Genomic DNA, 13,608 nt, shown 5'->3' with positions numbered 1-13,608 from the left:
ATATTGATATATTTGTAAGTATATCAGTGTAGAAACCACTTTGTTATTTTTCAGATCCTTAAAATGTGTGCATCAAACTGTGTTACGATGAGTGATTTAACAGTCTAACATCCAATTGCTTAATTTTGGCTGTCCACGTTTACGTTCAGTGCCCATATGAACTTTGGTTCCCAGATAGATTTAACAGAATAGCCATATTGTTCTAGAAAGAAATGTGTTTTGGGGAGCTGTAACGCAGGTTCAGGATCACAGGCTTGCACAGCCTCTGATTATCGTCCACACAGGGCACTGAACGGTCCCAGTAACCTGGTGAAGTATGCAGAAGACACGCTCTTCAGCTCCAGTCACTGGCCACTTAGCCCTGGTGAGCTGGCTAGGCTCCAACTCAGGTAGTTGCATCCTGTCTACTCAAATTTCCTTTGCAATTTCAATCAGATCCGTTATCCTCCTTAGCATGGCTGCCCAGAATGATAGTTCAGGATTCCCTTACAGCTGCTAAACAGCTGTTGTGTTCAACCCAAGAGGTGACTGTGTTTCAGTGCTGGGTAAAACGATTCCTTGTTATTCCTTTTCCGCATCACAGAGGCATTCTGAAGCTTAATTAATTTAGATGTGGACAGCTTCCGAGGGGCAAGTTAGAGCAAAGATGGTAGACATTAATTATTAAGCATTTTTAAAGAGTTCTGCATTTACCTTTGCCTCCAAGTGGAATCTGGGCATGATACGTTCCTTATACTATGATATTATCTGGTGTAAATTTAACAAGAAAACTACTGTCAGAAACCAGCATTGATTGAGTTATACGTTCCCTCTTTTTATCACTTTAAATGATCTTCAGAATTAACAAAGCAAACTTCTCATTTAAAACTGCATTAATAAACTTTTCACTGATGGTTCAATTACTAATTACAGACAGGGCAAGGGTGTTGATCTATTTGGTCCGTCACTTCCTAATTTTGCTGTATGAGTTTCTTTGCATGCATCTTTTTGTGAAAGAAGGCTTCATTTAAAAAAAGAAAAAACTATCCCCAAATTTAGTGGCTTTAACAACCATCATTTAATCCTATATTATGATTTTTTGATCAGGAATTTGGTAATAGGTCAACTGTGAAATTCTTGTGCTCCACGTGATGCAGAATAGGGTCAGCCGGTGCTTGGAAGGCTCTGAAAATCTGAGACAGCCATGTTTTGCTTTTCTTTTTGTTTTAAACATGCTCAGTGAAGACCTCGGACTTGAAAAGCCTGAGACAGAAGTTGGCAGTTCTCTTAAAGGCTGCACCTGGTAAAGCTCAATATCACTTTAATTTTATTGTACTTTCTTGGTCAAAGCAAAGCCAGGTCAGATTCAAGGGAAAGAAAAATAGGTCTACTTCTTAATGGAAAGAATGTGAACAAAGTATGAGCACCTTCAATCCTATACACTGACTATTTTAATAATAGTATTCTTTTCCATAGTGGTTTCAAAGAGATCTGAGTTTTTCACAAGGGTCACCTCTACAACTAAACACTCAGACATAAGAATAGACTCTGTATCAATCTCTTAGCTTTAACCATGGCCAAAAAGACCTTTGGAAACACAGCCAATGCAGGTATTTCTTCAGCATTAGCATCTGTAAGAGGTGCTGACCACAGTACTTTGTTTCTGCTCTCTAAATGATACAGTACCAGTCCCCCACACTATGACCTCAAATAGGCTTGCAAACAGTTTTAATTATTTCAAGTGTATTTATACCTAAAATACTAAAAACAAAAACAAACCACAAAAACAAAAAACTTGCAGTGAAAATAGGTCAGATATTGTCCTTTTATTTTGCTGAGGAACTTGAAATAGAGAGGTAGGTAATTTGCTGAAAAGTCTCCAGGTAATGAATGGGCCACTCAGTCCAGGACTCCATCTAAGACTTCACTCCAAATTCTTTCACCTCGTTAAGATTTGACTTGCAACCTAAAAAATCCCAGATGACGTTCAAGGTTTCTGACTTCACTGTAATGACAATGCTTTTGCAAGGGAGCAAAGTTATTCTCAAGTTGGGATTCCTGTTTTCATTGAGAAATATCTAAATTGGGACCGACAGCTGCTGTTGTAGCTAGTTTGCTTTTACAAGTGCGGAATATGAGTCTTGTATGGTTAAGGAATGTTGTTTGCTTCATTTAGCCAAATCACAGCCAAAGATTCAAGACCGTTCCAGTCCTGGGTTTTCTCTTCATAAGCAAAACACATTGTCTCCATTATTCTTGCCCTTTTGTCTAAGGTTTCTCATCCACTCAACTCTGTTCTCTCTACTGCTCTAGAAAGACTTCTCCCATTCCTTCAGTTCACATTCCGCTCTTTCCCTTGAATTCAAAGAACTTTACAGTCTGGAACACGTATTATCAGAAATCAATCATATTCTTTCCTTCACTCATTAAACATGACATTACTAGTAAGTGACAGAAACAGGATTTAAACCCAGAACTAACCCCAGAAATTAAGCCTTGACTATTAGGTTATAACATTTTGAATTGTGTTATATGTAGGCACTTACGTGTACATGTGTATGTGTGTATACAGTCATGCAGGAAAAGGTATGGTGACATTTTATCTTTCAAATGTCATGTGTAGTGGCAGGGAGCTGTGAGAGTTCAGATAGAAGCAAAATAACTTCGTCTGATGTAAGATTCATGGCATTTGGCACCAGCTTACCAGGGGAACAGTGAGTAGTCTGGTTTAATGTGAGAAAGGTGTAGGTGAGCCTGAAGTATAAGGATGCAGCAGGGCAAACACAAAATACGCCATGAAATTTAAATGTACTCATATAAGTCACTGCTAAGTTTTTGAAGGTGCTTAGTGTGGGTTGACAAGGTTAGACATGAATTTCAGAGGACACATCTGTTGGCCTGAGCAGTAGGATGGATTGGAGTAGGATCTTGCTGAAGAAACGAGTTAAGCCTTATCCTTTTAATTCCTTCCAAAGGACATTATGAGTCTATTGAAACAGTCCAAGTAAAGCAAAGTAACACACAGATTTCCGTGTAAACCTACTCTTGACTTCTTTGTTGATTGTATTAAGAATGCGGTTCTTGAATTATTACATATTAATAACAATAGTGATATTTTTGTGATATCCTCCTTTCATCAGATCTTCACATATACTATCCACTGTATTTTAAATGGACCACTGAACACACAAAGCTGAGGATCACAGACTAGCAATGTACTGAGGATATAGTTGCCATTCAAAATGTTTGGCTAACTTACTAATATATAGGCAGTCACTGTCCCTCTGTTCTTGGAGCCATTCTCTGCCAGGGTCCAGCCCCGGTGGATCCAGGGTGATTCGAAGGTGGGGACGGAGTCGGCGTCCTGGAAAAAACTTATTTAATTACAGATATAGAGGGAGATTAGAAACAGATAGTGTAGTAGGAGAATTAGTGGAGAAAAGAGGCTGAATAACTGGTTTAAATGGAATACCAATCACCACCTACGTAGGCCACAGGCGTCTTTTCATTCTCCCAAAGGAGAAGAGGCGTTGAGGCCTCTCCAGTCCGATCTCAGAAGCCCAGGCAGAATTAGCAGGCTTGGTGAGTACCCACATTTCAGATGGGAATTCAGCCAGGGAAACGGGGAGCGAGAAAGAAACGACACGGGGGAATCAGTCTTTCCAGAAACTGATCCGATTTCTTTATTTTTCAGGTTTGTTTATATACCTTTTTGTTATACATAGGGATGAATACAGAGTCACGCGGGGGTCAGCAGACCTGACCCTTGTCACAATCAGGTGCTTCATATAAAATTATACAAAGGTCTTATGAGTTTCATCATCTTTTAGCCATGAGGTCTGCTGACATTTTATGGCCCTTTCTGATACTGGTCAGTTAACCAGAAAACTTATTTTTCCAGGGGTGATTTTTTCTTAAATCAGGCGTCACCCTCCAAATAAAGTTGCATTCCTATAGGGTGAGGGTGTAGTGAGTGACAATCAAGAAAGGAATTTACTTAACCTAAGGTTTAACATGATTAATCTTAAAGGTTAATACTTATTTCTCCTATATGCTAGTTATATTCATTATAAGGACAGGAATATGGAGATTTGGCAGCAAATATTGGCTCAACAAATGTAAACCCTTCACCAATGTTCCCCTTAAGATCTATTTTGTTTTAAGATAGTGATAAAGTTACATTTTTGCATAGCAAGGGCACAGTGATTTATAGTGATTTATAACAAAGTACAGTGATCTATAGCAAAAGAGAAGATTCATTAACTCAAAAGTCTAGTATTGCTAACATCAAAAAACTACTATATTTCTTTTCCTATATTCCAAATACATTGATTAATATATTCCCAGGTGCCTAAGGATATGGAGGCCTGATGGCAATCATTGACTCATCAATGAAAAAAGCCCTATGCTAATGCTCCAAACTCTCTGTGCTGTTTATGGCTGAGAGGCTGTCACACAAGCTAGTCTGTCAGCAGAGAGGTTTGACCTGAGACATCCTTGTCACACCCAGGGCAGGGAATTAGCAGTAATTATTGGCAGGACAAATGAAAAAACCCTTCACCAATATAATTCCTAATCAACCTACTAATGCTATACTAATGATCTTCTAACTTCTCAAAAGAGTCTGTATTTAGAAAGTTTTAAAACATCCCATGCCTCTCACAGTTGGGAGGCTGTAAACAATCACATGCGGCCGGACGAGCCTGATCAGGCAGGCCAGAGAACCTTCAGAGTTTGTAAGTTGAAACACTCTTGTCACGCCCAGGAATTTTTATTAACTGGAGCTGCAAGTTAACTCCTTCTCTGAGAGAAATGGTTATGGGGGAGAGCTCCCCGTAAAGTACTCTGGTTTTGGGGGTAGATGCTCGGGAACAGGGGGTTTCCTGAGGCTTGATCACGCCTTTGCGTATGCCACGCTTCCTTCCTCATGGCCTTTGCCATGGGTGGAGTTCCTCACGCTGGCTCCCAACAATTCTCCATGGTGTATCTACTCACAGTTATCAAAGCATAACTAATAATCACAAAAATAATGATGATAACTTCAAGTAAATAAGTTATTACTATTCAACATCTTGATTATTTATATTTATGTATTAATATTTGACATTCTTTTATAAAGAAACTGAGGCATAGAAGGATACCTAAATACCCAAGCTTATGTACCCATTAGGGATAGAGCTGAGATTCAAATGTATGCATGATGACTCTAGAGTCTCCCAAATCTAGATTATCTAGCCTTGGTTCCCAAGTTTCTATGAGATAAGAGATCTTCCACTAAGGGCTGAAGGAAGAAAAGCTATATTTTTGTAAAAAAATATTTTTTGGACACTGTAATCTAAATAGATATTTGGTGATGTGTAATTATGTTTAGGATAAGGACTGTCTACCTTGCAGATCATGAGTTTAAACTTCTTTGTGTTCTACTGAGCGTAACATGTCTAATGGCAAAAAGGGACCTTGAAAACCAGTAGGTGGAAAGACTCCAAATTCCCTTATCTAAAATAAGACACAATTTCTAAATCCCCAGAAGGTTTTCTCCCTCCTAGTAGTCGGCTGCCAGGATCAGAGCGAGTTCACTGCAGCCCTGCACAAGATTTAATGGGGTAATTAAGAAGTATGCTGAGAATTTGGCCTGGGACTTGGTTCTGTTTTTGCTCTGCAGACTTTTTTGTTGGTGGAAGCAGTTCAGGCAATCCGTCGTTTGCGCTTGGCAATGCCAGTGACACAAGTCAGTTCTTGGAATGCAGTAAGGGACAACGGTACTGAATGGGTAGCCAAGGATTGGCAGCAACCTATAGAGGTTTGAGGGGTGCTTTGGCTATGGTTACTGTTCCTCTCAGATAACTCTTAGCAGCACGTGGCTGGGGAAAAATGGAGCTGCCATTTCCCCAGTCTGTCTAGACTTTGCTTTTTTTTTTTTGGCTTATTGTTTCTACATATGTATGCAGACTTTTCTTCTTATAAGAAAGCTTCACATGATATTACTAATCTTATATAAGTGAGAAATAGTATCTTTAGAGCATATAAATATATGAGTGAGATAGATCACCTTTCAAATGTTGGAGAATCATTTGCATTTCTTTTTCTATGAGTATGTTTGGTCCATTAAGCAAAAATCCACAAACTTCTGCTGGGAGCTATGAAATGGGTGCCTCCTTATGATGATTGAGGAATTTCAAATGCATATAATGATCTGTCAATATCTAGTAAAAATTAAGTATTCTTGACAATTCTATTCTTATATATTTATCTTACAGACAAACTCACATATGTACAACATAAGACCTTCATTGAAACATAGGTAAAATTAAGGTAGGAAACTACACACACACACACACACACACACACACACACACACACATATATATATAGCACCTGGCTAAATGAACTATGGGAGGAATGTCTTCCTCCAGCCATGATGGAGTAACTGGTATGAGCTAACTCTCTAAACATAAATACTAAAAGGATATACAAAATACAGGAGGCAATATTTTTGAGCACTAGATAACGGATTGTATAACTTTGGGATTCCTAAGCCGAGGGAAACTAGAAAGGTAAGGGGCAAATTGTCCAACCATCTACCTGGGGATAATTTCCTGACAATGTACAGAGGGTTGGAGCCAAAGCAGGCTATCACAGTCCTTTTGAGTTGCAAAGGCAGAGATCAGAGTCTGGGGGAGATGAGAAGGCTGAAATATACAGTGTGAGCTATGAGAAAGGAAGAGGGAGCTATGCTCAGACAGCTACAAAGAATCTACACAAAAGCTACATATACATTTATACTGGCAAACATCAGGGAATTGTAGTTAAAATGAGTAATGTTAACAAAAGCATAAAAAGTAGGAGACATAAGAGACGTGGGTTTGATCCCTGGGTCAGGAAGATCTCCTGGAGGAGGGGACCAAGTCCAGTATTCTTGCCTGGAGAATCCCATGGACAGAGGAGCCTGCCAGGCTAAAATCTGTAGAGTTTCAAAGAGTCAGACATGACTAAAGTGACTTACATGCACACTTAGGTGTTAATATGCCAAATACATACAATGTTTTTATTCTAAAAACTATAAAACATTATTAAGACAAATCAAAGAATACTTAAACAATAATGGATTGGAAGGTTAATTTTGTTAAGATGTCAATTTTTCCATAATTGATAAATAGATATAAAGCAATTGCAGTCACCTAGAAGTAAATGTGCTAAAATCTATATGAGATAGCAAATGAACTAAAATAGGCCAAACAATTTCTATAAAGAAGGACAAAGTTGCAAGTTTCACACTATCCAGTTTCAAGATTATTACAAAGCTACAGTAATCAAGACATAGATTAAACAAACATACAAGAGTCCAGAAATACACCCATACATGCTCAATGGTATGCTCAACTGATTTTTGACAAAGGAGTTAAGAAAATTCAACTTAGAAATTATGTTGGAACAACTTGAAAGCCATATTAAAATAAATGAGAGAAAGAAAATAAACTGAGTCCACAGGTCACACACACAGTTTAACTCAAAGTGAATTATAGTCTAAAATATAAACCTTTTCATAATAACATAGAGGACAATCTTTGTTACCTTGTATTAGATCAAGATTTCTTAGATAAGACACAAAAAGCATAAACCATAAGAGAAAAAAACAGCTATATTATATATAATAAAATTAAAATTAAAGCTCTTTGAAAGTTACTATGAAGAAAATTAGAAGATAAGCCACAGACTGGGATAAAAATATTTGAAAAAAACTCATCCATTTCAAGTACATGTAAAGAACTATCACCACTCAATAGTAAACAACCAGTCCAATTCAAATCAAGTGGGAAAGGGGAGTATTTTCAACAAATAGTGCCAAAACAACCACATATCTATATGGGGGAGGGGAGGAAATTGACTGCTATATTACACCACATGAGTGAGTCACAGACCTACCTAAATGCAAAACCTAAATCTATAAGAAACTTCTATAAGGAAACATAAGGAAAAATCTTTGCAACCAAAAGCAGGCAAGGATTTCAAAGCACACAAAAGAACAAACAAAATAATTTTGGTAGATTGAACTTCATCATAATTAATATCCTTTTAGACTGAACTTCATCATAATTAATGCCAGACAGAATTATGCTCCAATCCCCAACAAAAAATCCCATGTCTAAATCCCTAGAATGTTTGTGAATATTCTGCGTTATATGACAAAGGGAACTTTGCAGTTTCTAAATTTGGTTAACGATCAACATACCTTAAAATAGGCAGACTATCTTGAATTTCTGCATAGACAAAGTGTAGTCACATGAACCCTTAAAAGCTGAAGAGCAAAGCAGAGGGAAAAATCAGAGAAATTTGAAGTGTAAGAATAATTTAATGTTGCTGGTCAGAAGATATGGATAGGACCATGTGTTAAGGAAACAGGGAACTTGGTCCTACAACCACAAGGAACTGAATTTGAATAACCTTAGTGAACTTGGAGACAGATTCTTCCCCAGGGCTTCTGGAAAGCTACACAGCCTTGCCAACACTTTGCTGTTGTCAGACCCTTAGCAGAGAATCCAGCCACAAAGTGCCAAACTTATAACCTATAGATCTGAGAGTTAATAAATGGATGATGTTTAAGGCCACACTGTTTATGGCAATTTGCTACACAGCAATAGAAAACTAATACAGACACCATTAAGAAAGTGAAAAGACAAGCCACAGAAAGGAAGAAAATATTAGCAAGACATAAATTGAATAGAAGACCTGTATCAAGAATACATGCAGAACTCCTGCAATTACTTAATAAGAAAACAAGAAACACAATTTAAAATTTGAACTGGGCTTCCCTGTTGACTCAGTGGTAAAGAATCAGCCCGTCAATGCAGGAGACATGGGTTTGATACCTGGTCCGGGAAGATCCCACATGCTGCAGAACAACTGAGCCTGTGTGCCACAGCTATTGAGCCTGTGCTCTAGAGACTGCAAACCACAACTACTTGGAGCCCATGTGCCCTGGAGCTCACACTCTGCAACAAGAGAAGCAACCGTAGTGAGAAATCTGTGCACCACAATTTGAGAGCAGCCCTTGATCACCGCAACTAGAGAAAACCCCATGCAGCAATGCAGACCCAGCAGAGTGAAAAATAAAATAAATAAATGAAAAATTTTAGAAAGCAACTGAAACAATATTTTATAGAGAGTTCATGAAAGACAATATGTAAATGAACAACAAAACCATGAAAACACCTTGAACATCATGAATCATTAAGATTCATATCAAACACATCCTGAGATATTGATGAATATGCATTAAAATGGCTACAGTTTAACACACATGTATACCTGTGGTGGATTCATGTTGATCTATGGCAAAACCAATATAATGTCGTAAAGTAATTAACCTCGAATTAAAAAAAAAAAAAAGACTAGCCATACCATGGATTGGAGATCATGATGTAAGTGGAATAGGTATACATTACTAGTGGAAAAGAAGAAAGCACTGCAGAGAACTACCATCCTGCTATTTCATTCTCAGATACTTGCCAAAGACAATTGAAAACATACAAATGTTCATACAAAAACTTGTTTGCAAACATACATGGAAGATTTGTTGGTAACAGTCAAAACCAGGGGGAAAATCCAAATGCCCATTGACAGGTAAATGGATTTTCATTGTGAAATTATGGTATATCTATACAATGGAGTACTACTCAGCAATTAAAAGGTAATGGACTATTGATATACACAACAAAATGGATTAATCTCAAAAGGGTGATGTTAAGAAAACCAGACCTTCCCCAAAAGTACATCATGTCAGATTGTATTTACATGAAATTCTGTGATATGCAAACAGACCTATAGTGACAGAAGCAGGTCAGTGCTTGCCTGAGCGTGGGGATGGAGAAAGAGAAGGATGATAAGGCAGCATGAGGAATGTTAGAGTGACGGAAATATTTATTACCTTAATTGTGATGCTGGTTTAACAGGTATATACATATGTCAAACTTTATCAAACTGTATACTTTAAACATCTGCAATTATTGTACTTCAATTATGTCTCCATAAAGCAGTTTAAACAATTATATGGCCCACAAAGCACATCCTCCAGCCAGAGAGGCCTGGCTGTGGTCCAGTAGTTTAAATTCTCAGAACATGATAAAAGTCAGAAGGACACTGAGATAATTAGGATTTTGTCAGAGTGATCCAAGTTGGGATACCTCTGAGAAGCAGGTGGGAAAAGAGGGATCTCCTCTTCCCCATCTCTATAGGTAACAAGAAAAATTAGCCTCCTAAAAAACTATTTGCTCTGGCTGGTTCCCTCGACACAGTTTGTCCTGAGCCACTGAACCTTAATCAGCACCGGGTGCTGCGAAGTCAGGGGTATTTCTCAAGTACAGGACTTAGTCCTTAGGATTCTAGAAGACTATATCTTGGCCCCTGCTGTTATTAAGCATTGCCATTGAGTTTGTTAGTGGTGGCTGACAGAATTAGCTAGAGTCACATTTCAGGGCCTCCCTCGATTTAAAAGATAAAGGAAATTCCCTGAGGAATTTTCTAGCCAGCCCCAGAGTAACAAGAGGACTTTATCACATCTGGGAAAGAAACAAAATTGCTCTAATCACATCTTTTGAATTTTTTATGCCAGAGCCTACTTACAGGCCTTTGTATCTGCTGCTTCTGCCTGGCAGGGCTAGTTTCTCAGCTCAGGGGTCCCATGAAGGCATAGCTGATTGCTGGACAGAAACCGAGGAACTGTCCGTGCCAGGGGGAATCTGCCTCCCCCGATAGAAGCACCGCAGCAGAGCAAGGCAGACCAGCCTCCATCCTTCCTGCAAAGTGCTTCAGCCCTGGCGCAGAGAACAGCCAGCTGCAGAGATGTTGATCCTGTCTCCACTAACAGAAGCAATACCAGCTGGGAAAACAAGAGGACTTAATCTCTTCTCTGTCCTTGGCAGCCAGATCAGCAGGTACCTCAGATAAGGGTCCTCATGTGACATTGTTCCCGTTTGCCTCAAGAAAGCCTTAGTTTCCAGAAAAAGCAACTCATTGCCTCTGAAGTAGGATAACTCATTAACTTCTCACTTCATCATTGTCCCCATCATTTTCACATTCATTTATTCAATAAATGGTTAATGGATACCTACTTTGTGTATGATTGGATGATTGGTAGGCAACAAAATTAAAATCTAGATCTGCTAGAAATTGGAACAATGATTTCTTTACATCATTAAGATTATAACCTGCTCTCTTTGAAACACTTTCATGCACCAGCTGTATTACAGACATGATTTGCTCCCTCATAACGCAAGGTAGGTATTATAATAAGCATTTTACAGTTGGCAAAACAAAGGAATTGTTTTAAGGAATTCATCCAAACTCTCATTTTAATAATTTGACACAGATTTAGAAATATCTCAAATCCATGCAGCTTCCACTCTATCAGGCACCTCTGTTACTCAGTCTCTTTCAAGTGATTTTTATATGGTTATGTTTCCTGATTTATAGCACTTCTGTAAAGAAGTTCGTGTTATTTTTCTCTAGGACATTTATTGGGGCACTAAAACAGTAAGGTGACATCTGGCTGCACAGGCCTTCAGGGAATCCCCATGGTCCATTTTTAGGTTCTCAGCCTTTAGGTTCAGAGCTCAATTTTATCCTTCATTAGAAAATAATTTTCGAAGTGCACAGGAATCTGATGTATGAGTAAGCCTTCTAATTCATTATTTTAAAAGCTAAGCAGACCCAAAGAGCAGAGAGGAATGTTGGCTATACTGACTCATCCATTCCACAAACATTTATCATGTACTAGGTGCCAGAGTGGTTCTAGATGGTGGGGATAAAACAGAAAATATGAGCAGCAAAGGGACTGCTGTCATGGCGATTACAGTGTCAGTCCTGATAATCCAGGTTGCTGCTTGGGAGGAAAACAGTCACACAGGCCACAGGACATTTAGCTTTGACTAGGTAGAGTTTGAGACGTCTAACAGTTGAGAGCCAGTTGTATACTATTCCGTCATTTTGTGAGCTGGTTGATGTCAGTTGGTAGCTAAAAATCAACCACGATCAGTATATTTATGTCATGGAAATTGGCAGACTTCACTTTGGAGCAGGTCTTTCCTCTCCCCATGAGAGCTGGTTGGTAAAGATTTACTGGCACGCCACTGAGTAGAGGAGCAGAGGATGGACACACAGGCCAGAGACAGGCTGTGACCTCCCAACCTGCTAGAGCCTGTAGAATACAGATGGTAATAAAAGTCTTGGGATAAATACACTACCCCAGGGCAGAGTGATGAAAGGAGAAGACTGAGAAAAGAGGTTAACACACACACACACACAACAACAGGGTGGTTAGGGGAGGAGAAAGGGAAAAGCAAGGGCAAGGCAAAGAGATTTGAACACATTGGTTTGAAGTTATCAGGAAGGAGTTTTACAAAGGAAAGTGTAATAAGGCGTTTCCAGAAGGAAGAGTTTTACTTTGCTCTGTTAATCTTTTAAAATTATTGTTTACTTTAGAAAGTGTCCAGGAATTTTGGTGCCTGGGTTGAGGTGAATCACTGATACACTTGGACAAAGCACTTTCAAAGAGTATGGGGAACAAAGTTAGATGCATAAAAGTCAAAAGTTGATGGGGGTGGAAGCACAAATAGCAAGGGTAATGAACCAGAGAGTTCAAATTTGATGAGAAGCCCTTCCCTTCCGGAAAGGGGAGAGCTGGATAATCTTCCTCCAAGACACTGCTTGGACCCTCGTCCCCTTGTCTTCATGCAGAAACTACTCTCTGTTAGCACATTCCATCTTTACATGGAGGATGCAGAAAGCATCAATTTTAGCTCTGCTAAGCAACCATACTCTCCTGAGATGATGGATGAGACCCAGATCATTGAACCTGGAAGTTCAACTGCTTATCATTTAGGGTAGGTTTTTCTACAGATGGCTAATTTCATTTCCTGCATGTTGACTTTTTCCTAGCTCTTGGCTTGGAAGGGAATCTAAATTTCATGCTTAGGGAATACCTTGCCATTACCCATGAACATATGCTTAAAGAGAGAATATTTCCTCTGTTCAATTTTAACTCATAAAAAATGCAGCAGGCTTGGGGCAGGGAGGAAGAAGAGTATGAAACGTACATGGTCTGTCTAGCAGTTGCCATCCCACCACCTTCTCAGAGAACTGCCTCATCTCTACGTACACCAGGAGAAACGGTCATCTCTGTACCACAATACTCCACTAGCCAGGTCTCAGCTGATGAGGCTAGAGTTGGACAATCACTCAAAATCTGCACAAAGACAGTACCTGGCTGGTTAAAAAAAAAAAAAAAAACTGCAATAATAAGATCCCCTCTATCTGAAACTTCCTTCTAAGGCTCTTAGCTTGTAGGAGCTAGAAACTTTCTTCTCCCTTACAGTTGGAGGAGCAAGCACTGGTATAGCAAGTGAAAATAGAGAGGGCTAAGAGCAGGCAGAGGAAATCAGAGATGCAAGATGATAGAGATTAAGACCCTATTTTCACTGTCCCCAAATAATTCTCAGAGTGGGAAAGAGAAACTTGTGTTAAAGGTTCATTGCAAATGGGAGAAAAGGAGAATCAGAAACAGCAGCTAAAGTCACAGTTTTGGGGGTAGAGCATTTCTGCCATAATTGAAGGGCAGCCTGATTTTCTTGCCCT

The sequence above is a fragment of the Capricornis sumatraensis genome, chromosome 23 (assembly GCF_032405125.1).
Source record: "Capricornis sumatraensis isolate serow.1 chromosome 23, serow.2, whole genome shotgun sequence".
Lineage (NCBI taxonomy): Eukaryota > Metazoa > Chordata > Mammalia > Artiodactyla > Bovidae > Capricornis > Capricornis sumatraensis.
The sequence above is the reverse complement of the archived record's forward strand: the minus strand, read 5'-3'. Positions refer to the sequence as shown.